Source organism: Psittacula echo (genome assembly GCF_963264785.1).
Source record: "Psittacula echo genome assembly, chromosome: 6".
Lineage (NCBI taxonomy): Eukaryota > Metazoa > Chordata > Aves > Psittaciformes > Psittacidae > Psittacula > Psittacula echo.
Window position 1 is genome coordinate 74,643,207 of NC_137743.1, and position 27,353 is coordinate 74,670,559.

Sequence of the window (27,353 nt, forward strand, 5' to 3'; positions counted from 1 at the left end):
CCTTGTAACAGCCTTCAACAAACTGTGACCAGATGAAGGTCCTGACCTTACTCCCTTGGTCCTTTCAGCTCAAGCCTTGTTCTGATTTCCATGGAAGTAGGACCCCATGTAGGAGACAAAGCAAGTTGCTTTAAAGTTTTAACCTGCAAGTGCAGCTTAGCAGGGAAATTAACAGCTTCAAACACATGCACAGGTACACACAAACCCTCTTACTACTCAAGCAAACCTGAAAGTAGTTTCAGAGCTACAAGTTTATTGACTGGGAAGTCAATAAAAAGGATTAGCTTTTAAGATTAACAGTAAAACTTGATTGCTGCTTTCAGCAGCTAACCTAATAATTTCAGGAACAGAGTCTCTGGGAGTTGTAGATCACATTCAAATACTTGGTGAGCATCTTTGAAAAGGAATGCTTTTTATGCATGGATGGAAATAATTTAAGCCACATAAAGCAGCCTATATATGCTCTACTCTGTGTGTTTTTTCTCCTTGTCAAATAAAGAAGACTTTGACCTTTTTAGGAACAAAAGGAGAGGGTTTTCTTTGTGAGAAGTACTCTTTAGTGACTAAGTACAAGTGTTTCATTGTGTTAATTCTCAGGGTCTATGCTTATTAATGTTCAATCTTTGATTAAAAGCATTGTCCGCAATAGATGCCTGTCACTGATGTTTACACATGATGTTATTTTATCAGAAAAGGTAACACTGTTAATAAGTTGCAACCCTGAGAAATAAGCAGAAGGGTAAGTGTCGCACAGAGGCTGTCAATCACATACACATGCTACCAGGTACTTAGCTGGATTCTTGCATATTGTCCCTATGCTTGCTCACAAAGGCTGTGCCTGCTCTCCAAATAGGCAGGTTTCTGCTTTTGGATTAGCCCAGGGAGGTGATGGAAGGGATGCAAGGGAGAGCATGACAACAGAGCTGACTGGGTCCTGGTAACAGTATTCTGGTGGTAGGACTTCTGGGGTGAATGCCATGATTGCCTGCACTGCAAAACACATGAGCAACTCTGCGAATTCCTTCTCACTGGCCTTTAGAAGAACGTATTTGACTTTTCTCCCAGGCTTTCACAGTTCTGCCTCACCACCTTTGAAAAGCTTTTAAAGGTATGTGACAGTTTGCGGCACTGCTGTCCAGTGCATGCTTGTGTTTCAACCTGTAGTGTAGCTGTGCCTCTTTCCTGTGTTGTGTTAACCTGACTGTGGGTCCCTGAATGCTGAAAGGAATTTGCACATCTCAGCTGCCTCTGCCTCAACAAAACTGTGGGTTTGAGGTGAAGCTCTCCAAAAACCTCCCATAAGAGTGATGCAAGAGAGGGTTTGAGTTCTCTCTTCTGAGATCAGTGGCTGCCACTTGTAGCTGCCACTTGGCTGCATGAGATGGAACATATATCGACTTTACCAGCTGTCAAAGCAGTCAGTCAAAGGCAGGAAGTACATATTCAGCAAAATAGAGAGTCGTTGTCAACATCCCTTTGGAGGAAAGGTGTGTAAAAGAAAAAGAGAAGGGCAAATAGAAAATAAACTGGAACTGGGGGGAAATAATTCCGGTGCCTAGAGCATAATAACTGTATATTCATGTATTGTATTTTACTATTAGTTCATTACTTGGTGTTGTATCTGAAGCAAATTCTGACTTCAATAGAGCTATTAATTCCAGTGACCTGACCCTAGCTCCCATGCTTAAACTTGTACCAGGACTAATCCCTGGCAGTTCAGAGAGGGTCTGCCTGCTTCTCTCTCTGGGAATCAAATTCCTCCCTTTCGAGGCTAAACTCCAGTACTGGTCCTATGTGGAGTATGGAGCTGATCAGAAACCTGCAAAAGTTATGTATTCTTCCCGGAGGATGTCTGAACTCCACACAGCATTTATAGGAAGAAGCAGATCCCTCCTGTTAACTCTGGAATCCACTTTTACTTCTCAAGTTTCAAAACCAAGTAACTGTACAAGAGTTGATGGGCAAGAGGATCCTCCATCACAACTGGAAAGGCCAAGGGGAGCCAAGGGGATGAGAGAACAGGAGGTACGTATGACAAGAGAGGGAGCCTAGACAAAACTGAGCATTAGATGGAGAGCTCAGCTCTGCTGTGAATTTTGTGAAGGGTGGAAAAGGATCCTTAGGAAACAATACTGAAGGTGTGGTACTTTTTCAGCCAATTGCCAATCCAGGTTTCCCAGTCAAGGCACATGCTTGCCTCAGATTTGTCCAACCATAGATGAGTTTAAATGTTCCAGGATTAGAGTGTTTGAATAATCTTCAAATGCTGCAAATTCTTCATGAGCAATGAGGCTGCTTGTTCCAGGGTGACATAGCCTGTACCTATAGGAAGTGCGATGCCCTGCTTCCACCCAGAGAAATAAAAGCTTCTGGCCTTTTGCCAGTCACGTTGCCAACACAGCACTCTGCAAAGAGTTGTGGCCAGCTCTGAGCCATTACAGATGGACTCCATAGGAGTTTTCTGCCGTCATTTTTAGTAGGTCTGAAGGAAGAAGAAAGCAAATAGTTTCAGTGTTCACTTCTGCTTCTCCAGAGCTTACCACTGAGATTCCAGTGGAAGGCACTTTTGTGAGTTGGGTGACAAATGGAGGTTTGTATCCTCACATTGATAAATCAGTCGTTCTCAGTACAGAGCTCTGCTTTCATTGCAACCTGAATCAAAAGAAACAGTGCAGCACCAGCCTCGTGTCTTTAGACATTCCTAGAGTACTAATGTACTAAAGTAAGTAACTAAAGTTTGAGGTCACCTTTCAGTGTCTCTCTTTTATTTGACCCACCTCATTTGTGGTGCTCTGGGTTCAGTCAGGTCTTAGTTTATTGACAGGAGGATGCTCTTTGGAGGCTTCATCCACAGCTCGGCTCAGTCAGTAAAAGTGCCCTTGTTGACTTCAGTAGATGCAGGATGAGATCTGGAGCGTCTTTCTCTCCATTATCTTTGGCGTCTACTGCATAGGGAGCACAGCTTGCGGGCATTCCAGAGCTTCTGAATTTGCCCAGCATCTGCATTCCAGATAACCGAGATGCTTACTTAAAATAAAAAGGGTGCCTATAAACCATCCTGGAAGTTTACACTACATCAAAGTTCAGAAGAATGCATAACCATTTCATTCTGCTTCCAGTCTTCGTGCACAGTTCTAGGTTATCCTTTCTATTTTAGGAAAACCTTTAAATGTGATTTGGGGTGACATAAAACAACCTCGCTGACAGAGTGACAAAGATAGTGTGCCCTCTCAGAAAAATCATTGTGTCTATTTAAATATTAGGCTTTGGCTTCTTAGTGAAAAATGTGTCATGCACAGCTTTTTTTCTCTTCTTTTTTTTTTCTGGTGTGGGAAAATACAGTGCAGATTTTGAAGTTTAAAAAAGTCTGGCAAATTACAAATTAGGATAATAATTCATGGGAGTAATAAAATATCAGACTTTTATTGCACTATTGAGAAGGGCATTAAAAAGCATCTGGGAACTTGAGGTTTGGAAAGATGGGCTTTGAAAGACTTGGTGGGTTAAATATTAATGTAGAAAATATGGCATCTGTAAATGCCTGGAAATATGCTAATACGGCTTGATTCAGCAAAGGATCAAGCAATTCTTCAGGGTTCTGAATGCCTCCAGGAACTCAGGCTGACAAAAGGAGCTGAAGGACCACACTATCTCCTGGAAGTCTGTGGTACCTGAGAGAGCTGTGCTTGTAATGAACATCCCGAGGGCATTTGACTGGGCCAGCCGAGGGGGACATGGCAAAGTGAGAGCACTCAGCACTCAGCTGAGGTGCCCCAGCACAGCATTGTCCCAGGCCAGCCTGGACTCCAGGCAGCCAGGAGCAAGTGGCAGAGCCAACCCATGCAGTGCTGGCTGGTGTGGGGCCATGGGGCAGGTTGCTTGGGAAGCTGGGCTGAGGGACGGAACAAAGGCAGCATATCTCCCAGCAACCATGGCTTGGTACCCTCCAGCTGGAGGTAATACCATCCCTGTTATTTCCAGTAAGCTGCAGGAACACTGACCAGAGAAGTTGCTGTACCCCAGCATGGTGGGAGAATGAGGCCTTTTCTCTGGGTCAAGCAAGGCTGGAGGACATCCTCACATTCTCCCCATGTCCCCTAACCCTGGGTAGGAGCTATGGTTATCCTCCCACAAAGTCTTGTTCTCTTTTTACCTTAGTTCTAGCCATATAACCTGCTGGAGAGAGTCCAGCGCAGGGCAACTAAGATGATTAAGGGAGTGGAGCATCTCCCTTATGAGGAAAGACTGAGGGAGCTGGGTCTCTATAGTTTGGAGAAGAGGAGACTGCGGGGGGACCTTATTAGTGTATATAAATATATAAAGGGGGAGTGTCATGAGGATGGAGCCAGGCTCTTCTCAGTGGCAAACAATGATAGGACAAGGGGTAATGGGTATAAACTGGAACACAAGAGGTTCCACTTAAACTTGAGAAGAAACTTCTTCTCAGTGAGGGTGACAGAACACTGGAACAGGCTGCCCAGGGGGGTTGTGGAGTCTCCTTCTCTGGAGACATTCAAAACCTGCCTGGACACATTCCTGTGTAACCTCATCTAGGTGTTCCTGCTCTGGCAGGGGGATTGGACTAGATGATCTTTTGAGGTCCCTTCCAATCTCGGGCATACTGTGATACTGTGATATATTTCAGCCTGATATTTGTTTAGATGTGATAGTATCAGGGGAACTGAAGCCCTCATTCATCAGCCTTTTATTGTTTGTGCTGAGGAAACCAACCCTCGTTAGCAGTGGAAACCTCCAGAGGCATATGGTTTTCGTGCTGTTTTTCAGCATGAAGAACCAGTCTGTGTGACTTACTTTTCCTTTTGAAGACACTGTGAGTGCACGGGAGACTGGTGAACAGCAACAAGCCGCCTTTCTGTTTCAGCCACCACTTCCTATCTGCAGTGAGCTGCCCTGGCTTTTTGCCTCTCTCCAGCAGCGGCAGGTTGTAAATCCAGCAACAAGGGCTTCACTCTGCTCATGAAAGAACTTGGGGTTATTTACAGCATTATTTCTAATACCCTTCTCTCTCTCTCCTTTATTTCCTCTCTCTCCACACACACTCTGACATGGACTTTACATACCACATGGTGTGTGTGCAGCAGCAGAACCGCGATGGTGCACGGGGTGATGTGTCCTCAGGCTTCAAGGAGCCACCAGGGAGTGCAGTGCCATCCCTCGCTCACCCATCCAGGGGTGCCATGCAAGGTGCTGGGGAAGTCTTGGTGGTACCGTGGGCCTTTGTTAGCACTTGTCACAGAGCAGGGCTTCAAGGGGGCTGCGTATTGCATTTCCTGACACAGAACAAATATGTCTCAGCTTTCTGGCTTTGATTTTTGACAAAGGATTCAAGAAGCTGCAGCTGTGCTGGCTTCCTTGTCCCCTCCCCCACTTTGTTACAATGTGTGTTGTTCTGAAATACTCAATTCAGCTATAAACAATCTACTCTATCAACAACATGCTTTTGCACTTTTTGAAATGGTGCTTTGAGGCAGATAAATGAAAGTAAGTATGGCAGCTTGCCAGTAAAAATCCTGCAAACTGTATCATCACAGGGGCACTGACTAAGACAGCACGTTATTTTATTTACTGTGGAAACTGAAAATCCATTTCTGCCCATACAATAGCTGTTTATTTCATCTTTGCTTGATGTTTGTTCTAATCTTTCTTGACACTTCTAGATAGTAATGGTTCACAAGCTGTTCAGATCAGTGCTCGCAGGGCTCCATCAGCCAGCACTTCTTCCTGGTTTTAGAAGGTCCAGCACCCTCTTCACTGGTGTGTGCCCACTGGCCAACAGCAAGGAAACCTGCCCAAGCCCTGGACACAGGCAATGTGCTGGGGAGATCCTGCGACTCCCTGTGTCCATCTTCTGGATTAAACTAGCACATTCACGTCTACCAGCCAAGATGTACACAGAAGCCTGTTGTAAATCATAGAATAATAGAATCATAGAATAGTTAGGGTTGGAAAAAACCTTAAGATCATCAAATTCCAACCCCTCTGCCATGGGCAGAGACACCTCACACTAAAAACCATGTCACCCAAGGCTCTGTCCAACCTGGCCTTGAACACCCCCAGGGATGGAGCATTCACAACCTCCCTGGGCAACCCATTCCAGTGCCTCACCACCCTCACAGTAAAGAATTTCTTCCTTATATCCAATCTAAACTTCCCCCGTTTAAGTTTTAACCCCTTACCCCTTGTCCTATCACTACAGTCCCTAATGAAAAGTCCCTCCCCAGCATCCTTGTAGGCCCCCTTCAGATACTGGAAGGCTGCTATGAGGTCTCCACGCAGCCTTCTCTTCTCCAGGCTGAACAGCCCCAACTTTCTCAGCCTGTCTTCATACGGGAGGTGCTCCAGTCCCCTGATCATCCTCGTGGCCTCCTCTGGACTTGTTCCAACAGTTCCATGTCCTTTTTATGTTGAGGACACCAGAACTGCACACAGTACTCCAAGTGAGGTCTCATGAGAGTTGAAGTGGGCTGACCAGGACAAAGGAGCTTCTCAGGGTTTGAGTTTTTCTTTCTAAATGCTCCTCCTGTCAGATGTTTGTATTGTCTAAATTATATCATGCATCCCATACTAGATAAAACTGAATTTGAAGTGCAGAAAGATGAGGTGATGGGGTGACCAGTGCATTCCTGCTAAGGCTTGCTGGATTCAGCCTAGTCCTGGTGATTTCTCTATTCAGGCAATGTGTCCTCTGATGGTGCGATAGCCTGTTCCCCAGCTCCTGCTCTGGTGAGAGCCTCCTCCGGCACCACTCATCACAATGATTGGAGACAGGAGAAAACCAGGCTGTGGAAGAATGTTGAAACCATTTCAAAAACCTCTGGAGAGAAAATGAGTAATATTTTGTTTTGCTGAATGGCTTCACTGAAATATAGGGGAAATTATTGCAGTTGAAAGCTCTCAGTTTTTGTTGTTCTGTTCTTTCTTATTTGTTTTCTTGTGCCTTTTTTGAATATACTTTCTCCTGCTCCTCTCTGGCCTGTCCTTTGTTACTGCTTATCCCATACCCCACTACAGAGGGTGTGGAGACAGTGGAAGAGAAAGAAAAAGTATAATAAAGAAAAGATAAAGCACATTTCCAAATTTCCTTTTCCAGATCCACTGAAAACAGATTTTTGTTAACTTTCAAGACTTAATGATGGCCTTTTATGACCAGCAATCAGCTGAAAATGATTGTAAGCAGCTGTGTTTAACTCATGTTTGGTTACCTAGCTATTCCTGGGGAATCCGATTTTATCCTTTGACATACACAGAGGGCCTACCACATTCATTTGCTCTGGGGAGTTCTCCCCTCTGCTTATCCATTATAACGCATCATGCTGAATGTTCAGGAAACTCATGAAGAGCCTTTTGATGCTGTTTTGTTGACCATCTTATATTGAACTTGCCCCTTTTATAAGCTTATCCAGAGTACAGTCTCTTCCTATGTCCCCTTCTTGACTTGGAGGGTGTTTGTTAGAGTATAATGTTGTTTCATGCATGAATATGTTGTTTTCACCAATCCTGTGTGACTCTGTATATTCTGCATTCACGGTTACTTAAGGAAAAACACTCGTATGGAAAGAGGTGTGTCAGATATCAAATAGCAGCCAAAGCATCTCTGTGTCCCAAAGCAGGGGAAATACAGAACTTTGTGTACCTGGAAAACCTACTGAGTGAACAAAACACTTTCAAAGCTCCATCCGTGGCCAACAGACAAAACCTACCTAACACAGTAGAGAAGGTGATTGTGCAGGACAGCTGAGATTCACAGGCAGAGAGGCTGGTAACAGTGCAAAGCACTGGCCCCTGGGGCAATAAGCAATTGGCAGTGGCAAAGGAAAAAAGCCCTTTATGGCATGAGACTGGGTAGTTGGCTGGTAAGAAGGATCTCTAAGCAGAAGAGGGATGGCTGAAGATTAATTAATAAGAATTATACTGTTTGGAGAGAGGGATTCTTTCAAATCTGTGGATTCAGCTCTACTTTTACCTGTTTCTTCCAAGTTCTGACCAAAAATTGGTAATGCAATTTTCCATTTGAGAATAACTTGCAAGCTGAACATGCAGCATTGCTAAAGGGGTAACAAAGGGGTGTCAGGCAGATAGGTGGGTATTGTTCTTCATTCTGTCAAATCCAGGATATACCTGAGTGCCTGCATTTTGTCTGTTTTATCTTGCCATGAATCTATTCAAAATAAACTAGAACTGACAATTACACACATGCATTGTACATTTGAGACCCACAGGCATACTTGCAAATCAGCTTAGGTGAATGAAATGCATGTCTTTGATTAATTTCAGCCTTGCAGTGCTCACCTATAAATATCAGCCCTACTTCATATTGGTGACCCTTCTTATTTTTATTTCACAAAGCATCTATTGATTTCTGTTCTCAGCCCACCACGAGTCAGGGCTAAAAGGAATGGCCTTTCCTTTCTGCACAAGTGTTTTCCTGGACCATCCCTGATGGTAAAAGGTATGTGCAGTATTTTGGGTATACTTGTGAAAAGTCATGAATAAGTGAAATGTCCCTGAAACAAGCTCCAGGCATAGGAGGCTACATATCAGACTAGAGAGGTAACTCTTCAGCTAATGCAGTGCAGTAGGCTGTATAGGAAAGTCTGGAGGGAGTCTGCCCATCCTGGGTGCTTGCTGGGAATGGCAGCAAAGTAGTGCAAAAAATTTCCAGTGTAGGGGCTCACTTTTAGTATTGATTGACCCAAGAAACCCAGCAGAAAGGGGAGAAAGGAGGTTCTCCTACATGATACCTAACATTCCCTTCTTATAACTGTAATGGGGAGGAAGAAGTGAGGCAAAACTGCTGTCCCATGAAGGCACTGCTGGTAGATGCTTTTGTACAGTGGTGCTGCACTGTGCTCATGGGTGAGATGGCACACAGCAGAGGCCTAAAAAGCTAAACTGCTACAAGGTCTTCTTTCTTCTGTGCAGGAGAGGGATAGCAGCAGGTTTATATCAGCAGAGTGCGGCCTTCACGGGTTTAGCTAGATGTGTAGTTTTAAATCAGTACATCCTTTGCAGATAAACACCATCTTAGCCCTTGGAAACCAGTGCCGTGTAAAACCCGGAGTAGACAGGATTACTTGAAACTTGCCCTAATAGCCCAGAGCCTAGTCATTGCATGCGTTTATTCTAAAATGACTGGTAATGTTTTGCCTGCTGCAGGGCTGGGGTAAAGCTATTGTGCATGCACAACTGTTTTGTCAGCAAACAGGAAATAATGGCATGAAAGTGTCTTGGTGAGTACAGCTTCTTTCACTCCAGAAAGTGATACAAGCAGCGCCAGGCAAATATCAGCTTGGAAGGAGTCATTCTTGGAGCCGCTCCTGCCTAGAGGAGGTTCACACTGCCCTGGCATGTGAACAATTGTTTCCAACCTGTGCGATGGTCAAGTGGGTTCAGAGCTGCGGAGAAGTGGACAGGAGGGGATGGGAAAAAAGTGTTAAGGAAATCCCGCTAAATATGCTGCTGGGCCAGGAATGCCTTTGCTTGTTTTCTTACTGAAAAGCAAATGTTGTAGAAGATGTTTCTTCTGGCCTCATGTTCCAAATATAACCACATTTTATCCTCTAAAGTACTGTCAGGATTCCCAGCTCCTTCCAGAGGTTCAGAGAGCAATGTCATCCTTAAAGGGAGACAGAAAAGGCAAAAAAACCCCCATGGATGTTGCAAAGTGTTAGGGTGAGCAGCAAATCAACATCATCTTTGCTCTTGCGGAGTATTCCATATCCCTTTGGATCAGAGCTGGTGAATGCAACTGCCCATCTTTCTGTATTCAAGTATGCAGCAAACCACTGTTAGAAATTCCCATAATGAAATATCTGCGTGATCCTGCTCCCTTTCTTTTCTGTTTGCTTTCCATTTTCCCACTGTTTGCATCTTGTCTGTAATGTTCAATGCCTTTTTAAGCAGCATTAACACTATCAAACTACATATCCTCTGTCTCATTTCCTGCACCCTGTGAGAAGTGTCATTGTGGTGCGTGTTGTGGTGAGGCTGTCCCAACACAGGTGGAGGGACCTCCTCTGCAGCTTCCTTCAGCTCTTTGCCCCTCAGAAGAGATTCAAGCCCTTACTGGAACCAGTTCTGCCCTAAAACCTGTCAGCACTGATTTACAAGGGCAGTGAGGCCTCGGAGCAGGCAGGGAGGAGAGGCAGAGCAGTCATATGCAGCATGTGCTCCACTGAAGCCTCCCTCCTTTCAGCCAGCACAGGGCACCGTAGGGGCTCCTTCTGCCCTGACCCAGGCTCACAGGACCCTCCTTCAGCACAGTCACCTCCACCTACCCTGGGAGAGTGCAGGGGCCAGAGTGCAGGACCTGCTTTAAGGTGAGACCTTTAAAAGAAGACGCATTTGACCATACAGGTGTCTCAAAGGCTTGGGACCAGAGCTGCAGGTTCACTGCATAGGCATCCACGTGGGAGAGGTATCACCCACCAAAGGGGTGACATAAGGAGCATGCTCTGGGTGACCTGGGACCTGAAAGAAGGTATCTGACATCCTTTTGAGAGAATACCAGTCTGTTGGACTAGTTTATATAGATCAGGGCCCCTGGAAGAAGTTGTCTCAGGGAAAGGAGTGAATCTAACCCAGCTGGCACCTTCCTTTGAGGAGTGATTGCTCCCTCAGCCTGCACTGGGAATTTGCTATGAAACAAACATAAAGAAGAAGCATTTTCCATGCAACAGATACCAAATGTACTGCTGGGAGAGAAAGCAGGTGGAGAGATTAGACATGCCTGATGCTGACAGAAACCATGCTTGTGCCTAATACATCAGAGAAATTGCTCAGGAACAATTCAGCCATGCGAAAATGCGACCCTTGTAATATTGCCAAGGTCAGAAAAACCTGAGGAGATCCGCTGAGTAAGTGCTGGTCCTGCAAGGAAAAGCCATCTAGAGGCAGCATGGTCCTGTTGCCAAGGCAGTTTTCCATCAGGGTTCCTCCCATAGGGGCTGACGGACGGAGAAGAGCTCCTGCTGCTTTCCTCTGTTCTTGCTGCTCACAAGGAAAACTCCTGCATTGCGATCCAAACCTGCTTAAGCCCACCTGGCTGTTGGCTCTTCAATCATTTCCAAGTCAAGTCTAAAAGGTCACAGTGGTCCAGAAAGGCTCATGAAACCTGTGGGAAGTCTCTGGGTCCTTTTTCCATGCTGATTTCATTCCCTTTTGCTCTGTTCTGAAAATAATGAGGTCTAATAACCTGTTTCCTTTCTTCTTGTCAGGGCCAGTTTGGGAAGAGAGGAAACAAGGTTCTTCCTACCTGCAAACATGTCACTGCCTGGAAAGTCCTTATGCAAACCTGTAAGAGCAGTTTGGGGCAATTCTGGGGTGCACCAGGTGTTAGGAAGAGGACAGATGCTTTTAGAGAAAAATAACAGACATACAGGTGGGAATATTGCTTCTCTGAAGTTCTCTCTTCCACTTCCCTAAAGGTTTAATATAGAAGACCAGTCCCATATGTGCTAGATGATTTGGGCTGAAGGGAAGAAATACCCAAATGCTCTTCCCAGGCAGCTAAGAAATGCCATGGTTTATGTCTCTGTTGTGCCCTGGCCAAGAGAGCTGTGCACACACAGGCAACTGGCCTCAGACCTGTCTGTAGCAGGGAGGCATGGAAGAGGCAGAAAGTTTTGGGTTGGTGCAAGCAATTTTCACAGTGCAGCCTGGCACTCCATCACTCTCTTGGTAGCATCTGAGATGTTTGCAGGCAAAGCAGCTCTGGAGATTGTCTGAGGCTCTGAGAAGGAGGGGAAAAAAGATGAAGTGGCAAAAAGTTAATTAAAACTCTTCTGATTATGAGGTGGAATTTAATACTTTAAAAAATGCAGTGTGACACAGTGCAGCACTGCAGCTGAATTAATCATGAATGGGGATAGGAATTTTTAATTTCTCTGTGCATGAGAAAAACACTCAACAGATTTGACAATTAGAGCAGGGTAACAGCATCGCATGGCACAATGTGAAGTAGTTTTTCCCAGTGGTTTTTGCGAGGGAGCTAAACAGATGTGCTCAAATATTTACAAGTGCACAATATTCACATGCTTTTCAAATGCTGACCCTGCTGATTCGCAAAAGTCTGCTTCAATCTGGAGACCAGCTACTGTGGTGACACAGGCTATTTATCATAGGTAACACAGCGGCACTACCGCCAGCTCCGAGCGTACTCGTGTGCACAGTTATCTTCTACTCTGTTGACACTGTTATGCCACCTCAGCAACTCACCTGTACCACCAATTTGTCCCACTACATTCCTGGCAGCAAACTGGGCTCTGCTGGTTCAGCCCTGGGAGGGTAGAAGGGGTTCCTGTGCCACACCACACCAAAAAGAAACAGGTTTGATTTCAGCCACAGCAACAAAAATCAGAGTAGCTCAGTTGAAATGACACGAGGGCAAAGCAGTGCTGTAGGGGTCTAATATTACATGTTTACACTGTGTAATTTAACAGGGTGAGCCATCAATTATCTGCATCAAAGTGACCACCCAGACACCCAGTGTATTTGGCCTCATCTGTCACTTAGCTGTCCCCTGTCACGCTTCAGTTAAGAGCTTAGGAATGCCAGCTAACATTGTCCATATCACCAGCAGTGCAGGGTGTTTCATTGCCTTGATTTCCTCAAAAGGAGCCCAAAGAAAAGTCAGGTTTGTTCAGCACAAGCTGTGATAGGGGAGGATTCAGGTAAGCCAGATGGCGATGTCAGTGATGGATGGTACAGATACTGTAGGGCTATGCCTGAATATCCTAACTGGGAAAGCTGAGCTGTTCTGTACCTCATTGAAATATTGACTATTGCAGCAGTTGCTTTACACTGTTCAATTGGCTGTGTAATTGCTTTCACAAACTAAACAAAAACAATGGTGAAAATATGTAAAATGTCACCTGAACTGAATTGTGGTTCGGATCCCCCATGAAAATGAGTTTGGCAGCCTCCCCTCACTTCTTATCTGCTCAATTTCAGCCTGAATACCTCTCTGCTCACAAGCCCAGGTTGGTACTCATTCCAAGCCTTGTATACTTTCTTTTGAAGGGCAAACATGCAATGCTTCACCTTTCTCTTGAGCTCACTTTTCCTTTCCTTTAGCATTTAGCCCTGTAAATGTGATCATAGTTTTTCATTTAGTAAAGGCAACTGAGGGAATGAGAAGGGGGCAGACCATCCACTTGGAAGATTCCAAGTGTCATCCATGCTCACTTCCCCTCTACAAGCTCAGTGGCGCAGATAGTAGAGTCAGACAAGGTGGACAGCATGCCCAGCTCTTTCTTCTCCCTCCTCTCTTCCCATGCTCCTCTAACAGCATTAAGGGGGAATTAGCCAGCTGGGGTTCTCCTCATGCCAAGGCGTCCCAGGCAACCAGGCACATCTGCATTTCAATTTCTTTCCACAGAGAGGGTTGCACTTTGCTCTGTTTTCTCTCTGTTTCCATTCCTTTATGTTACAGATACAGTGGTCTGCCTTTAGGAGCAGAGTGCAGCTGCTGCATCTGAAGAAGTGCATCTAGAGATACTGCCATGGACCTGCAGACAGTAACTGCAACTGCTGTGATGCATCTGACGGGTTTTCAGGAACAGAGGTTAGTTCACCCATTCCCAAGTGACTCTGCACTCCAAAGTCCCCTTGGAAATGATGGTTATTCTTACATTGCCTTTAGCAGTGGGTGTGAAGACCTCTAGCCAGTGTTAGCCACTCTCTGGTCCAGGAGCCACAGAATGGCTTGGTTTTCTCTTTAAGTGACTTAGATTGAGGAGCTTTTTTAAAGTACCGAATGCAAGATGGCTCTGTTTCAGCCACGCTCTTGAAAGCTAACATGCTTTTAAATGCCAGTTACTGCATACCCTGTAAAGAATGGTCAGTTTTAAGTTAGCTGTCTTGGTTTTAGCTGACGGTGCCCCACATAGAAAAGAAAATGAGATCTCTGCATTCAGACTAAGGAGCTGAGCAAGCCAGATAGCTACAGTACAGTCTTCACTCTCAATGAAACTCAGGAAGTTTGTGTACCAGTGAGAATCTGGATTACCACAGCTGGAATCACTATCAGCCAGTCACAGAGATACGGTGTTTTCTATCAGGCAGGTGGAGGAGCCCATGTTTCTCATCAGATAGATGTAGTAGTGCTTTTTAATACTTTTTAATAGTTTACAAAATTATGATAAGCTCTGCAAGGCCATTTAAAATGGATAATCTTCAAGTGGTATTAAGGATTAAAATGGATCTGCCTTGTATGCCTTAATGGGCCCCTCACAGGCTGTTCAACATTATCAAAAGGTGATTTTAAGAGTTTGTAATAAATATGTTCCTTTGGGGGAGATTAGGAAACAGGGTGGGACTTGCCATCCTTCTGCTACCTCCAAATTGCTGTGCTCTAACTGAATTAATTACAGTGGGTCTGTCTTGAACTCCAGAGTGCCAGCTCACTTCTGATCTATCGTTCAGGAAAGAGGTTTGTCCTTAGGGGGAAATGTTTACTCCTAGAGCCAGGGCTATTTGGTATTTGATTATTAGCTGAGGAGAGATTAGTCAAATAAGGTTCCAGCTTCGTGAACACTTATCTGCATGTTTAACCTTCCATTCCTGAAGAGTCCTTTAGATTTCAAGGTGCAATAAAATAAAGTATGCCTGCAGAAGTCTTATGGGGACCATAGAGTATAACAGCTATTTATTTTCAAACCAGAAGTGAACGACTTCAGGAAGTTTTCCTTGCCCAAGCTGTGCTTATCCTGTTTTAGTGTCCAGCTCATTGTATCTGTTGCAAACCCAGCCTTTGCCCATGATACTGTCTAGGGTTGGGCCTACATTACGGGGAGATTTGAGTGTATGAGTGTAACTGGATAAAATTACTGAAAGTACCCAACCTAAGCGTTAATTTTCATTTCACACTTTTCTGTGTTGACAAAGTACACGTCCTTGGGCAGCCAAGTTGTCAGAGTGGTACAAACCCCCCAATAATAATCCTTCTCTGTGAATCTTCTGAAGCTTCTATTTATATATATAAATTCTTTGTACGTCAGTTAAAGGATTTAAAGTACAATTACGAAACTTTCACATTCCATGAAATGTTGAAGGTCGAATGAGTTCTTGTGGAGCCCAGCAGAAAACTTCTCAGAACACCTACTGCCAGTGTCCTGCCAGCAATGTGCTTACTGCTGTTTTTGTCAACCTAAAATCAACTTGAACACACTGGAATTTACTGATTTACTGAAAATTAACAGCATTGGAGGAGAAAGTGATGGGTTTTACCAGATCTGTTTGATCTTTATCGTTTCTGAAGCTGGCTTTTTCCCCTTAGCTCTCCCACCCCTTAAGCTTTGTGCTTTGGAGCCAGCATTCCCAGAGCTTTCATAGTGACTGAGTTCCAATTATTCACGTTGCTGAGATACTGAGGACCCATTAGGACTGGGATGGTCCATGTTTTCATGGACCTTGAGTGTGGTTTGGAGACCTCAGTTCAGGCTTTCGTGTAACAGCAAGCTTCCTGTGATGTGTGTGTGAACCCAGAAAACTTCACACTTAGCTCTAGCCATCTTTCTCGACTGACAGGTTATTTAATGTTAATGTCACCCAAATAGATCCTGCACACAGGATGCTCAGTGTCTTAATTTGCTTAACCATATGATTGCAAAATGACAAGATGTAACACAAGAGCAGAAAATGTTAATATAATAGTTTGTATTAACCATACGATGTAATGACATGAGAAATTGTCATCTTTATATCCAGCTCACTGATTTTGACTGAAAAAATATCATTGACTAGAGGTTAGGGGTTACAAAATGTATTGAATTGGGCTGGTGACAGTTAATTTCAAGGAATAACTGAGGGAGGGGCAAAGGTGGGTCTATAGAGCTGCAGACCTGCTAATCCCATGCTGCCAGTGTTCCCAGTTCACATGAAAAGAGGAGCGCATCATCAGGTTAGGCAGCACCTCTGTCACATCTGTGGCTACATTTGCTCATTTTATTGTGACTGCCTCCGAGTATGTAGCTCCATTTTAACTTTAAGAAGATACACACTTCTTAAATTTCAAATGGTAGTTTTTGAGTCTGTGATTAGTGCTGAAACTCTGGCTCTGGGGTTAAACTGACTCAAGAAATTAAAATGGGCAAATGGCCATACTACCTTCTGAATTTCACACCCTTAATCCCGTTTTTAGACATCTTGGTCTAACATCCTACTAATGAAAATGCTAAAGCAGATATTTTACTTTGAACACATAAATATTTGAGGGGTGGAACCTTTTAGATCCAAGAATGAGATGGAAAACTCCAATGAGGTATGTACTGCTTTTACTTTTACCCTGCAGGACAGTATGCACATATTTTTGCCTGCAAGACCATGCTTAGTGACTGAAAGCATGTGTGGAATCTGGAACATTTATGGTGCAAACATCATTTCAGCATTCTCCTACGCAAGAGATGATGAAAATTCCTAAGATGAGAGCCTATGTAAATATGTGTTATGCATCAGCTAGGCAAACAGATGAGGGAATGTTGTTTTTAGAAGCTCCAGATGATGGTCGTGATCCTGTAATGTGATTATTGTGAGTAGAGACATACATCCATCTGCAGTCCAACTAATTCATCCTCTGCAGATCCACTGCAGGATTGGGGTCTAACTCTGCACAGCCATAAATGCCGGCTGCAATTCAGAACTGAGCAAAGCCAAAAAGGCTGAACCTGCCACCCTGAAAACACGTTGGAAGACAGGAGCTCTACCATCCATGCTTAGATAATACTTGCTCAATTAAGCATCTTCTGACTGCATGGCAATAGCCTGTGTCTCAGTGTACCAAATGCCTGGCTCACTGCTAGCCTCTGCACAATACTAGCTGTCTTAAAATTCCTCAGACTGAGAGATGGCAGGAGGAGAGTGGGGTCCATCCCCTCCTGACTCTGAGGGCCACTTTAGCAATCCTCTCACTTTCTTTGCAGAAAACACAGAAAGCAGCAGGGCATATGCCAGTGCCAAGCCTGGCACCACATTTACGGAAAAGGAAGTGCCCTATGTGGGAAACCTCACCCTCACCCCAGGTAACGAAACAATAAGAGCTGCCACTCTAAGCTAGCTATTAACAAAACTGTTCTTTTGCGAAAGTAGCATGTGTATGTGCATATGTGTATATATATATGTACTTATACAACAGAATATAAAGACTACTCTCCATAAATTACAATGACGTCTTCTGTATTCTTATTAATCCTTAATTTAAACCTTGATGTCTAACTCTTCTTGAGCCTTCCCACTAGAGTAATTAATTTATAGCTTATCCTGAAAGCATATCAGCAAATGGGCATCAATGCAGATAGCCATTTATTGCTCTGGCAGTGAGGTTAAACAACTTGTGCTTTTAACTGCATAGTACAAAAGATATAAAACTATTTGCTTGAGATACTAATCCAGGATGACCTGATATAATGTGACAGTAAAAATACTTTTCCCGAAGAAGGAAAATATGTGCTGTGCTCCAAGTGAATAAACACACAGCTGAATTGTACCAGCCAGGTGTGATCCAGGAACAAACTGGCAATACATCTTTGTGATGGCTAATGTCAATTCTAACTCACTAGTATCCCACCACTAGCTCTGTAGTCAAAATGTTTGCTTTATTTTTCCCAGGAATCAACACAGAATATGCTGCAAGCATAGAAAAATCACCTGGTTTAAATGCCTAAAGAATGAAGCACCATGGTTTATACTGATGTACAATGAAGTATCACATGCAAGAGTGGTGTTTCAGGACTCAGCCACTGTAGATGAAATGGAAGCAAAAAGGGAAATCTTGCATGAAGCAGGCAACAAAGAATCTTAAAGGTAACTTACAAAATCTGATCTCTGCAGAAGCCCTAGTGATCTGAATGAGAAGAACACATCATGTTTTGACTAAAATGCACAACTGGATTTGAATGTCAACCTTGTGTAAGTATGGTAATAAGGAAGGAGAGGATTAAAAAGAGATATGGTCATATGCCTAGGGATAAAAGAAGTTGGGTGATAGGTTCCAGTGTCTGAAGAGTATTTCACAGGATCCAACTCTCATAGAACAGAGGAAAAATCAAGAAACCTCATGCTTAATTATTGAAATGTGATCTTGATAGTTGCCATTGGTTGAGAAAGAATTCACAAGTTTGAGATCCTCTCATTCACTGTGACCCTTTTGATGTTAAGCTCTGAGGCAGTGTTGAGTTTGGCAAAGCGAGGACAAAAAACCCATTCCTATTCTAAGCATGCTACTTCAGCTACTAGGATTTCATTCAAGAAAGGGATTTGTTGACAGCAAAATTATTTTCTTAGAAAAACACTAAATGAGAAGATGACAAATGCTCTTGTGAATGTTCACACAACTCCAGGAGCAATCAACCATGATTATTCAGACAGGGCTCCTGCAGGAATGGATAGAGCTAAAATCTTGAAATTTGGCAAGAAAAAGGTCCTCAGTAAGAAGTAGCACTTGCAGTTGCTCTGGAGAAAATCTAGCTTCATTAGCCAGATTCTTGCTCATTTGGAATTGACCATGTGCAGTAGAACATCTTGTCTGTATGGATGCAATTAAGAGATGCACAGTGAATAGCTGCCGTTAGTTGCAGTTAGTGTAACATATGCTCCAGTACTTCCAGACGTGACTACTGAAGTTGGTAGCAAAATCCTGATGTCTTCAACAAGACCTCAATGTTAGTCATAAAAAAATTGCTACGTATGAAAGCAGCTGGGGTTCTCTCCCTTTCCTGGAAAAATATGAGAAAGGGAAGTGGAGTCCATGCTTAGGAACTGACTGAAAGGCTAGAGAGGCCACTAGTTAAAGCTCTGGGTTATAGCATTCAGGAGACAGAATGATATTGCTACCCAGTCTGTGACCTGCTGTTTGCCTTCTGGCAGATGCTTTTATATGTCTTACACTTTGCCTTCTGCATCTCAATAAGAAATACTCAGCCCAACCCCTACTAAAGGCATTGGAGCATTCCTCTTCAGTCTCCATAAGCACTGATGCAATGTGCTTAACACATAAATCCTATTGCCATAGGTACTGTACTGTCTAGAAGAAGAGAGGCTTGATCACTGCTCTGTACTACTGTCACAGCATCTTGACCTCTGGGACTGAAGCTCACTTGGTGGCATCAAGGCCTGTTTGATGAGGACAGTAAGAGGCTGCTCTCTGACAAGGCACTGATCTGAGGAGAAGCAATCTTAGTTCCAGTGGCAGTTGTGGAACTGAAGCCTTCTTAGGTCTGTGGTGCTAAAATCCAGGGCTAAGCTCTGCAAATCACATGTATTTCCCCAGTGACCTATCCTGAACATTGGCTCCAAGCAGCTCCCACTGAAGCTGTGTACGGTTCCCCGCTTGAACTGGCTGATGTGAGCCCATCTCTCATCATGACAAGCTCAGTGGGTGATGCACAGGCTCATCTGGCGCTCCAGTTTGTGTCCAGCTCCGCAGATAGCAGGACTGTGCTGAAGCTGTAGACAGGGCAAACAATTGCAGGCAAGATGAGGACAGAGTAGATTTCTACCCAAACATATTTATGTGAGGTTTCTAAAAGTTCAGTAGTTTTTACTCCACTGCTGTGTGCTTTACTGCTGGTTTCTGGAATCAGGAGAGGAAGTAACAAATTAACACAAGGGGAAGTGTTCTTGCAGCAACACCACGGTGAAGAAAAAAAGTCCCGAACTGCTGAAATCCACCCAAAAAGATTCCTTTAATTTTTCAAGGTTTTTTAATCCCTGTTCCAGAACCCGGAGGTCTGTAATGCAACAAGTTTTGGGTAGGTCTGCACAACTCTAGTGCCGTATTTGAAATATGGTTTTGGATGCTGTCCCCTGACTAGTTTTCTTTCATTTCCCACCTCACTGTACACATGGGGTCTCCTACTTCTAGCAAACGCTCAGGAGCTGGGGCCATGGTGGAAATGTAAGCTGGCACCAGCCGGACACCGCACTCAGAAAAGCCATCCTCTGTGGTGATTTGGAGAAAACTCCAGGAACGAACTCGCCAACAGAGTTTCAAGTTGACAGGCAGGTAGGTAATCTTTATTGCGGCGCCGGGAGACACGGGGGATAGCTCCTCCTAACGTGTGTCCCCGTATTGCTATACAGGCCATTCTTATATAGTCACTGGGCACACATACGTATCCCTGAGGCTACACATGGATTACACCACTTTCCAGAAAGTTTCTCACATGCATACAAAATGCGATGGTGGTCTTTAAGGGTCGTTTACTTCTCCCAACAATCTTCATAACTTCTGGCAGTCTTTGAAGATCAACTTAATTAACATTACAGACATGGCAATCATCCTGTCCTTCTACTTATCAGTTAGTTTAACTGCTCCCATCCTGGACATCTGCTAGTCCCAGACACTCCCCATCCCCAGGTCCTGTTTTCCTATTCTGCTTTTCTTAGCTCTTTCTACTAAGGTCCTAAGGACCTAAAACTATGTCAACTACCTTCAAGCATCGCCGTTATTTTCCATTACAAAGCCATCAAACTTAACGTTACTTAGAACTGATTACATTGTGCTTTTGTGCCTCCTTGTCTCAGTGGCCAGAAGTTCTGTAAACACAGAGGCTGCTGCCCCAGTTCTTCCCTTTTCTGCATGAATGCCATCCAAGAGAGCAGGTCCTGCCCACTGGCTCTTTGACTCTAAGACCAGATTCCCTGCTCTAGAGCCAGAGCTGGATTCTCCAGGCTAATTTCAACATTTGCATTTGAAAGACACAAGTTACATTGTTTAAAAGCGGGTCAGATCCTGCTCGACCACAATAGCCAGCAGGTAATTCAAGTGTAAATCCGTAGCCTAGGCACGGATTTGTATGTATCATGCAGATGAATGTAAACACCCCCCCTTCCTCCTCACCCCAAGGAAGGTTACAGAGAGCACTGGCTGGTTTATCCTCCACACAGCAGTTGTTAAAACATCGCTGCAAGGTCATGGACAACATTCCAGCTCATCGAAACTGCAGATAAACATACTTCCTTTCCAAAGAGAGTATGAAAACAGCTGTTCAGCATTACAGTGTATTGCAAATGGTTTCTTGTCTCTTTAGAGGCAGTTGGTCTGAGAAACACCTATCACCTGCACTGAGCTACGTTGTTTGGAAAGGAAGCTGGAGCAAAGGAAAGGCAATGATACACCAGATGCACTGGTTTGCATCCCACATTTATTAACACGATTTTATGAATAAAGTGGGGAAAAAATCATGTCTTTAATGACCAGTCTTCTGAGGCAAGCAACATGTCAAACATTTCTCCTGTGGTCTTACAGTAACATTCATTTCACTTTCATTGTTTCAAAACTGTAGGCAGGGCTCAACCTTGCAAGATTCAGGGCAACATGGACCTGCACAGCAAGGCACAGTGCAGGCTGGGGTGCAGGAAGGGTCTGTGGGGAGCACACCAATAACAGGGGCAGAAATGGGACCATCTCATGTCGGGGAAGTGGCACAGGGGCTCCGACACCGTGGAAAACCAAAGCCACTTGCACGGGAAAAGAGGAGAATGGGAGAGGACCAAGGACCTGGCCTGGGCAAACACAAAGCTGGGGACAGCGAGGGTGTGGATGGAGGACTGGAGGTGGACTGGGTGATGTGGGTCCTCTGCTTGCTCTGAAACAGCCTGGAAAGCAAACAGCCCTGCATTTCTCATTATTTGTGGTCAAAACCACACAGACAAGGCAACCCGTACTGCACACACCTGCTGAGGAAGCAGAAGCAGCCCACCAGGCCCCACGAGGCCTCCTGGCAGGAGATAAGAAAATATATAGAAACAACTGTGTTTGTACTGTCCTTGTCCTTTCCTTAGTTGTAAAACTACCCACGATAGTGTTTGTTTATGATCCTAGGCTCCATGTATGAATGGAGTGCTGACTTGCTGTTAAAAGCCCCTGCAGTGGGCAAGCTTTCTAAGGCCAAATTAAAAACCTTAGCTTGCTGCATGATCAGTTGGGATGACTGACAATTGATAGAAATGCTTTAGAACAGACAGAACCCTCAGAAATAAATAACTCAGTTCTTCTGAACTGAAGGCAGCCCTCCATCCCCAGAAATGTTTCTGTTAAGATACTGTTTACACAGATTTAATCAGTTGTGTCACTGGGGCACAGCAAAAACAGCAATGTGACCTGCTGAGATTTAGCACCAGATTGCGATTTACAATCAAGGCACCAAGAGTCACTGAAGTGCATAGCTCCTGCCCCAGTTACTAATTAATCAGACCCAAAGAGGTCCCCATAAGAGGCATAGCAGTCAGCTGTAAGCCCTATAAATTCAAAGGGCTTCTCTATCTTTTATGGTGGAAAGGTGACCTGGGAAGTTTTGCATCTTGTAGTTAGAAGCTGGTCATAGGAGAAAGCAAACCAAAGTTTTTGGGCTTAGTTCTTGTTGTTCTGATTTGTTTTCTTCACCCTCCCTCTTTAATAAGGATGCAGCTAGCTTGTTTGCGGTAAAGCATTGTTAAAAAGGCAGTGTGAGATGCTGGGATGAAATGAGGTGGCTAATTTGCTTTTTTAGCGGTGTGTGAATATTCGCATGCTTTTGGTTGATATGGTTATTTGTTTGGGTGTTTGGGATTTTTTTGTTTGGTTTTTCATTTGCTTAAAAGCATTAACAAAGTAGTAATAGCCGTATTGGTTTCCAGTATGAGATGGTAACACAATGGCTCAGAGAGGACAAACCTCAACCCTGAGCATCTCCACATGCTGCAGGCAGCCAGGCCCTTCTGGTCATGCCTGTGATGGGAGCTTCTTCTGGAGCCAGGAGCTTGTTCCCATGGGAAGTGCCACATGGCAGGGCACCAGCAGTGACCTGCTGGCAATGCAGGTAGCAGATCCCAGCAGGCAGCATGCCTTGGGATGGCTGCTGCCATGTGTTGTGCAGGGAGCAGATGTCACTACTGGCATGCAGGTATGGTTTCAGGGATGCTGCCGGGGCAAGTGCAGAAGGGGATGTAGCTGGGCCAACCCCCTGGGTTGGGAGGGACTGGTGAGCTCATCTCTTGGATACTGGTGGTGCTGAGTCTTTAACCTTGCTCCTGGATGACCTGGCCGTGACATTTATTGGGCTAAGTCATCTTTATCTGAGTCTTTCAAGAGTGCTGCTGCCCCTGTGAGGCAGCAGCTACTGAGTCCCTCCAAAAGCGGCAATGGGGCTTTGCCAGTGGCGTCTCTGGGGCTGCAGCAAGGCACATCACCCACAGAGAGGGATCAGGGAGCAAGGCATAGGCTCGGCATTATTTGCTTGTTGAACTCCTGCTGAGTTTACAGGAACTTGAGGCTTGGAAAACTGCAGGTACCCAGCTGGGCTGGAGGTGAGCAGTGCTGCTCCCCAGGGGCTGATGGAGATGCCACTGCACACATTCTCCAGCAATCTCCAGCTCCTTTCCAGGGATTAGAGAGTTTTCCACTGCCTTTGGTTCTACTAGACCGCTGTCTGCCAGGCTCAACAGGCTCTGAAAAGCATCTCGAAGAGTACCTCAATCATTCCTCAACATATCTTTTATTTATTTCAAGGCAAAAGAGATAGTTCTGACATTAAAGAAAAAAAAAATAAGAGAAGGTAATATAAAATTATGAGCTAGATCCCCCCATGTGATGTTTTTGCTTGCTTTATTGCACTTCACCTCATTACTTTTATGGTCAGGCCAATCCTTCTTGATGCTGATAGTCCAAAATAGAAACCCACAGTTTTTAATATAAAAATAATGCATGCTTTAAGATGGAAACCGCAGGATATTGTGAAAACAGGAAGTCCAGTGTGTCATTAAAGTGGGTTACTAAGTATAAATAGTCTATTCTATTTTTTGAAGAGCCCTGCCTATATTTTAGGAGATGATATAGATTTATGTTTCAGAGCTAGAAATAACAGGGTAAAATCATGCTGGTGGTATTTGTCTAATCACTTTGTCAAACGTATGACTGTGCACATTCCATGGGGGAAAGAAAAAGCCGTCCCTCCTCTCACCCCTTGGCAGCACAACAGGGAACAGAACTGCACATCTGTAAATAAATGCATCATTAGATTCTCATCAATTTGTAAGCTTCACTTGATGTATGGCTAAAATAATCCCACAAGGATAACTAAGGAAGTGTTTGCTTTCAAGCACACACAGCGCAGACCAGCAGAAGCACTATTTCAGTTGAGCACGGGTTTTTTTTCTTCTCGTTGTTGGCTATTGGTTTTTATTTCCTTACAACAGTCCACATTGAAGAATTATTTTAGATGCATTGCTACCAATATATTCATTAGCTGAGGATCTCTGGACATATTATAAGAGCACAGTAAAACAACTAATGATGCACTTGAGCAGTAACAGGTTGTCATTAGAGCAGCATCTGCTCTCATCAGAGTTAATTATTCAGTTGCTTTGTTTTCCAAGTAGGTGTCTGGTAGAATTTAGCAGAATCTTAATTAAAACACATTTTCAAACTCCATGGATGCTCATCTCATCTAAAGAAATCAAGACAATTTCCACCATAAACATCAAGCTTCAGTTGAGCCATCAAACAGCAGAAGGATCTCAGCCAAGGCAAGTTTTAGGCATTAACCATTACAGTGCCAGTGGGACACAGGTCACCGTGAACTGGTGCCTCACTGAACTCCCCCCATACACCGCCCCGTGTATGTACCAATAACCAACACAGGCACATGGTTAAGTAATGAGAATACTCATACTGTGTAATTGCTGTCATTGTACAACCCCCTCAGATGCTGCATGTTAATCTGAGCTCCATAGGAGCTTCATGTGTGTGCTCCCCCAAAACACAAGTTGCTCCATGCTCAGGGGCAGACCTGCCAGTCTGTCCACTTCTGCTGTTGTGAGCACCGCCACCCTGGGCAGGTCCCCTGAGCTGACCTTGCAGCAGGCGTTCGTCGTTACTATTTCCCTGCGCTCTTCCGCAGTGCTGGAAAAAGATGATTTTCCTCTTATAAAAGCCTCTCCCTTAGAAAGCCAAAAGGAAGCTTTCTGTCCCTGGACATAAAAAATGAAGTGATTACTATGGGGCTGCAGTGACTGTCAGAAACTTGCTGCTAATATAGTAGCTACAGACATGCCAGAGAACTTTTCCCATCGGATGTGGTAAACCCAGCATGCTCCCAGAGAGGATGCTTGCAGGGAGGAAATAGGGAACTGGACAAATCCATGGCTGTGTGTTCCCACTCAACTGAAAACGCTCTGTAAAGGAAACAACCCTCTGAGGTAAACAAGCTTAGGTTCAACCTGCTTCACTCTAATGCTGTTATCTACAGTTACTTTCCAGAGTCTCCTCTTTATTAGATTTCAGCAAGCACATACCAAAACAGTTCAGTCTATGAGTAAAAGCTTTATTTCCCAATGGCCAGCGCGGCATATGAGAACTTGAATCTTTAGCTTGGACTTGTTTGCTGCAGTGGACTTGCTACTTACACTTGGAGCTGGTCAGGAATTTTCTATCATAAAAATGCTGTTTCATCAAAAGAAAAGGTTAAACGAGAATAGAGTCCTACAAGCAGGCTGAGACACCTGGATTCAGCCTTGTGGATGGGAATGCTCTGATTTTGGATGTTGAAACTGGTTCTGTTAAAGCACTTTTATCAGTAATCTGAAACAGTATTTTGAAAACTATAGATGCAAGAAAAAAATAATCAGAATTTCAGGTTCACCACAGTGCAGCATCTGTTTTAGTCCTCTCTTACTATGCATTACAAAGATCTTTGGGTTAGTTGTGTTTGGGAGTGGAGGTGCACCTGGAGAAGTTTACTTTTGTCTTTGCTTTTCTAATCCCTCTTTAAAAAGGGGATCTGGTCTAATAGAGAGTATCCATCTGTCATGAAAGGGAAAATGGAAATCTGTAGCTCAGTGACTGTATTTTAATGGCTTGTCCAGTCTTTTTCAGGTCTTTTTGAGGAGCTGAGTGTGCAACCTCTCCACAGAGCAGGGGCAATGCCAGGCTGCACAGTATTGCAGGACTTCTGACTTGGCTGGTGGAAATACCTTCTGGTTTGGGCTCCTTAAAGGAAAACAAGCGTCTGAAGAACACCAAGGCGTTTCTTTATACGTACTCGCCTCCGTTCCTTCCTCCTCCTTGCTGCTGCTTCTCACCTCAGAGCAGCTGTAAGAGGCTGCCCTTCAAAATCAAATTGGGCTTGGAAAGCAGCTCCTCAAGAGCTGTTTCCTCACCACCATCTTCCCTCTTCCCACCAGAAGTGACTCAGCACAAAGCCGCCAGCTTTTCCCTCCTACCTGGATGACTTGTCAGATCTCACCCCTGATGAACAGTGCACCGCAGGAGCACAGTGGTCCTGGTGAGGGGAGATGGACATCTCGGCATCCTGAGGGGTCTGAAAGGATACACATTCATTTCTCCTAGTCCTGAGCAGCTGGACTTGCCCTTTCTGGCTTTATGGGCAGCGGCTCAAAACAAGAATAGGCTGAAAACTATAGAGCTACCACCACCTCCAAAACCACGAGCTTTGCTCCAGAATACTCAGCGTTGCACCGTAATTGTTCTGAACACTGGCCAGGCAGAGCACCTCATGGTCCACATCTCCGTGAGCACATGCAGGACATGACCTGAATAACTTGCCCACTGTTTTATCCAGGCTCCCCAAATTCATGCCATTAGGACCCACGCCATGGGTGTCTGCACACTCCTCTGCTGGCTAACAGGCAAAGCAGGCAGATCAACAAAGCCGTGGGCTGATGCAGGTGGCATTTTCATGCCACCACGCTGGCAGATGACATGGAGTACTGCCACATTTGAGCTGTGGGCTCCTGCTTCAGTGGGTGCTGACTAGCTGTGGCTGCAGCTGTTGGGTGGCTGCTGCTGCTGCTGTGGTGACAGCCTGTGTCCAGGGAGCTTTGCTTCTCTGCTTCCCCTTAGAGTGTCATTACTGCCTAGAAATACACGTGTTTGGGGACCCCTCAGTGCTGGAGGATGCTTGTGCATGACCACTAATGGCTTTCAGATCTCTAGGAAAGGTTGCCAGGGCTTGCTGCTTGGAGGGAACGGATGGCACGTTGACTGCAGTCCCTGCTGTGGGATGTGATGTGCTGTTCTAAGGGTAGGTGGTGTTTAGAAGGTGAAGGGCTTGGTGGTGGTCCTGCTCCTGTCACCAGAGCATTTGTTGTACAGAGTGAAAATAAATAAATGAAAGCAGGACTTAGGTTTTTCATAGAAGAATCTTTTATTTACCTGCTGAGTGAGGCCTTCTGGTTTCTCCTGAAGAGTGACTGCTGCCAAGCAGAGGTAGGTGCTGGAGCCTGTGAGCAGCACATGTGCTTGAGCTCCATGTGGCATCTTCTGATGAAAAACAACCATGGTGAGCTGGTGGCACCTGGGCCAGGGCAGAGGAGAGGGCCACCATTTCTGCTGCTAT